Here is a 4582-nt window from a genome sequence, read left to right as displayed (position 1 = left end):
TTTTTTAGGAGATTTAAAAAAAATACTAGTGTCTAGAAATAAAACTCCCTGGCTTCTCTTGCCTTCAAGTGGAAAGTGACACACAGATAGTACAAACTTAGTGTTTTCTACACCTTACCAACATTTCCATTTCATATTAGACTCCAAAATATGGACAGGAGGGCAACTCTAGAAAAATGGATTCCCACTCTGGCATCTCACAGGGCACTGCTGAAAGCAGTGCGGAACACTCACCATTTTCTGGCGTGTAGGGAGCATCGCCATCTCTGGGCCCCCTCCCCACACACATTCTTACACCCCCTGAAAATACTCAGCAATCTGATTTCCATCCTGGGTTTGACCTTGCAAGGACCCTTCTTCCAGTTTCTGGGTGAGGAAAAACCAATTTTAACTCAAAATACACAACGACCTTTTCTCCTTTAAAGAAATACTACCAAATGTAACACATCTGGGTTTTCAGTTCTTAACCCTACGTTCTGGAAGACGAATTACGGAAGGCAAAGGCAGGTAACTAGTTTGGGTCTGACAGTCCCCATTCAGCGACTCTGAGTCTCATACTCTGCACAAAATCGACAGCGCGGTAGAACATCTTTCCTTTTTCTGCCCATTCACCATCGTGACCAAAAAGCAAAAACGAGAAAAATTATTTACTCATTTCTAAATACTAAGAGAGAATGGCTTATTTTTGCTCCTAACTCCGCGGATTTTAAACACTCACATTCCGCTTAGAAATCAACCCTGATTTCCACCCCAATTTCGTCCACTCAGTTTTACTTAGCAAACACCTTTGCTGCCCTACCACGGTGAGGAAAATGGTGCACCAGCCCTACGGATGACAGGTTGATACCTGACTGCACCCGCTCAATAGTTTGATCAGCATCCGGAAAACTTCACAATCGGTCGATTAGCTCCTTAAATCTGTCTAAGGAAATCCGCCTATTTATAGACTTAAACTAAAAAAGCTCCTCAGTTTCACCTATCTTAAATGAAGCCTAAAATAATCACCGAAACATACTGCATATAAACACTCCCCTTCCCCCACCCCAATTATTCCAAAAGATCCCCTATGGACTAACAGCACATTCAGATTGCCAGCATTAACGAAGGCAATTGTCACCATGCATTTAGACGCATCTATGCAAAGCAAAGTATGTGACAATAGCCAAAGCATCTCCCTGACAATTGGCTGCGCTACACATGCAGAAATGCAACGAAGATTGTATTTTCCACTTACAGTTATAGCGCTGCGCACGGTCACTTAACGAAAATGATAAAACTCAACAGTTCTTTTTTTAAAAAATATATATTTAATTCGGGTAAACGGCTAAGCCGTTTCTGTGTGTTGTTCTCTCTCGCTCGCTTTTCGTCTAGAGCTCTGGGCTGCTTAAATCCCTCTTGGATCGCGCCTTGCAAGCCCAGCCGCCGCCGCAACACGCTCGGGTAAATCTCTGCTGCAGATTGGGAATCCCATAGAAAACCTAGGGTCCCTGGAGCTGGGTGCGCAGGCGCGCGAGCCTCCGATCCCCCCTCCCCTTTCCTCTCCTCCCTCGGCTGCACGCTCCGCAGCCCCAGCCAAGAGAGCTCGAGAGCCTGTGACCAAAAGCCGCCTGGCAATGGCGCATGCTCAGTTGGTGGGGCTATGAGTTTCCGCGGTTGGATTCCGCGCCTCCAGATTTTAGCAGACACTCAAAAGGAAAGTAGACAGGAAGAGGGAGCCTGATTGCTGGAGCGGCCAGCCCCTGGACAGGCGCGAGGGAGGGCGGATTGCGCTCTCCACGCTCGGCAGTTACCGAGAGTGGTGGCTGAAGGCCGAAGCCAGAGAAGGGACACGCAGGGCCAGCTTTTCCCGCCGCTCTGTCCTAGCCGGCCCTGGGCCCACGCTTTGTCAGAATGTAAGATGAAGGAAAAAACTGCGAAATCTCGAAAGGAAGCCTTCCCAGCAAGCTGTGAGCACGTCTGCCCGGCTCGCTGAAAGAACGGCTGTGGTGGTCGTTTTGCCATGGGCAGGGGCATCTGCTAAGAGTCCTGGTAGCTGGTCCTCTAGCCCCCAGTCCCAAGGATGGCCCTGGCCCAGTACGGCGTTGGAAAAATGGGTGTGGAAGAGAGGATTCTTGCCTGCGCTGTTTGGGCAAGTCATGCGAAACCACCAAAGAATGTTTAACAAGCGCCTTCTGCAGGCACTTAATAAGTGTTTATTGGATATGTTTTCCAGGGGCTGGGGGCGAAGAATGGAGAGAATGAAGCATTTCAAATTAAGGTTGAGGGCTAACTAGGGGATCTCATAACGCCCCCCCCCCCATTGTGTCCTTGAACCAGTAACACGTTTGCCAGCCCTCTCCCGCTCCAAGTTGGCCTGCCAAAGCCTAGAAGACTTGGCAAATAGTCCCAGTAAATGCTTGGTCGGTTGCTTCCCTACGGAGACAGCGTGGAGAATTCCCAGATGTTCCTAACCTGATCACTTTCCCCAGCTGTGTGTGTTTGTACATTCACTCATTTAACAATTATTCATTGAACGCCTACAAACTATTAAGCGCTGTTTCATGCTTTCAGAATAAATGCAGTGAACAAAAATCCCTCCTGGGGTTTTCATTCAGGTGGGAGTTTTATGTTCAAGGGAGGGACAATCTGGGGGTTCGATGAGATCAATGTTCTTCTTAAACAGAGTTTTACAATGTGCACAGTGTCTTCACGCCCCTTAGCACATTCAGGATAACTGTAGAGTGGACCTTTTGGTGCTGAGAACAGCAAGAGCACCTCCCGTGGCAAAAAGGCTCTAAATTGACAAATCGCGCTGCCAGGAGACAGCTGCCCCAGACTCAGTTGAGAAGTCCATCTTTGGACAAACCAAAGTCTACTTGAGTGGGGACCAGCCCAAACTCCGCCCGACAAGTCTCCAAGCAATAGAAGATTTGTGCAAAGTGCGGGCCTCAGACAGTGACGCTTAAACCTCATTCAAAGCCAACCCCTCCAGCCCAGAGCCCAGGAACGCCCTCCCCCGGCTAGATGTCTGGAGAAGGCTGCTCAGAGAGCGAGCGCGCTCTAGGGACTCTCAGGACACCACCCGTGGCTGTCCCTTCCCTGAGGGGCTCTACTGCCGAGTGCTGGCGACTGTGCTGGTGACGCCAGCAACCCGGAGCGCGGAACCATGCAAACCAGAGCGCGCAGTGCCGCGCGCTGCGGCAGCGGAGTACCGTTTGAGTCTGGCGGGCGCCAACCGTGCGCTCCGAGTCCGCAGTGCGCACTGCGCAGCGGCGCTCCTGGGCGGCCGGGCACTTTCTGTTTCCCGGGGACTGGTTAGGGTGGCGGAACTCATTTCTGCTTGGTTCGCTTTTCTTGGCCAGAAAGCCAAGCTCCCAGGCTTTCAAAATCCCTCCTTTGGTCAATTTCTACAACTAAAGCATTTCACTCCGGGCTCTCTGGTTTCTCTCTGCAGAACAGCCGGCGCACTGCATTCTGCATCAACCAAAAGGGTCAGGATGCCATTTCTTCGCTTCAACAAGATGAACCTATTTATTGCACCCTGGAGGTTTCTTTTGTGGCAATGTTAGGTTTTAGATAACTTGCTTTCAACTTGTGTTTAGGAAGAAATGTACTCTGATACTTTAAACCGTGCTGTGCTGTAGATTTTAAGGTGCGTGCGCTTTGTAAAGCAGCCTTGTCTAAGTGAGCAGGCAGATTGTGTTAAACGTCCCACTAGAAGCACTGCAGCGTTGTTTGGTATCCTCAACGAGATGTCTTAATTTTTAATCTCCAGCAATTATGTAGCTTTCTCTATTTAAGCTTCTAATATTTTGTTGTTTAATTTTTTTTTTTTTAACTTAGCCTTTAGTAGAGTTTTACCTGCAGCACGAAGTCACAGTAGGGAAGCCAACTCTGCAAGTCTCCTGGAGGAATGCTATTGTTTAAATTATGGAATCAAGTCCCTCTTTGGGATGGTAGAATGAACTTTAAGAGAGAAATGTAGTAGAGGCACTAAGGAGTGAGGGAACCAGCCCAATGTTTCTTTCCTCCTTCAGGCATTTGCGGGTGTCTCTGGTGATGGGGGGGGTGTGGTGCTGAGAAGCCCTGCCCCGCGCTCCCAGGCACCCAGTGGTGGGGGCTGCTAGGCTGCACTGTGCAGACAGGAGAGTGCTGTCAGCCCTGTGGTTGTCCCATTACCTAAAGCCATGTCCCTAGCACTTAGGGACTGGGCATCAGCTTTCACATCCGGAATTTTCTTCTGGGGGGAGGGGAGTTAGGAGAAACAGAAGGGGAGGATGGTGCAGTAGGTATGGGCTTATTTGCCTTTTTTTTTTTTTTTTTTTTTTTTTGGAGTGCCTGGTAGATCCCTCAGAAACAATTGAGGAACCATTTTCCTTTCCTCAGCTACAAATTACATTCTTTACAGAAGTTTCCAACCTAACTTGCACCTCACTCCTTGCCACATTCAAACAAATAAACAATCAAAATAAAACCTCAGATAACTTACCAGGTGTACACAATTTATATTTTCACTTGCTTCAATTGTGAGGTGGACCAGTCAGCTGCCAATAGTATAAAGGTCCATGTCTTAACCGGTTCCACAAGAAAGAAAACATTATGT

General features: G+C 48.5%; 1 protein-coding gene across 1 annotated transcript in view; it reads right to left on the bottom strand.

Annotated features, from left to right (window-relative positions):
• The window catches only part of VSNL1 (visinin like 1), a 105548-nt gene extending 103939 nt beyond the window's left edge, over positions 1 to 1609 (bottom strand). The window contains exon 1 of the mRNA XM_003787407.2: positions 1235 to 1609. The gene's annotated coding sequence lies outside the window, so the exon portion shown is untranslated. The remainder of the gene's footprint in view (positions 1 to 1234) is intronic.
• Positions 1610 to 4582: the final 2973 nt, after the last annotated feature.

This window comes from Otolemur garnettii, unplaced genomic scaffold (assembly GCF_000181295.1).
Source record: "Otolemur garnettii isolate 467f Iridium unplaced genomic scaffold, OtoGar3 scaffold00022, whole genome shotgun sequence".
NCBI classification, from domain to species: Eukaryota; Metazoa; Chordata; class Mammalia; order Primates; family Galagidae; genus Otolemur; species Otolemur garnettii.
This window is presented reverse-complemented; position numbering and strand designations above follow the sequence as displayed.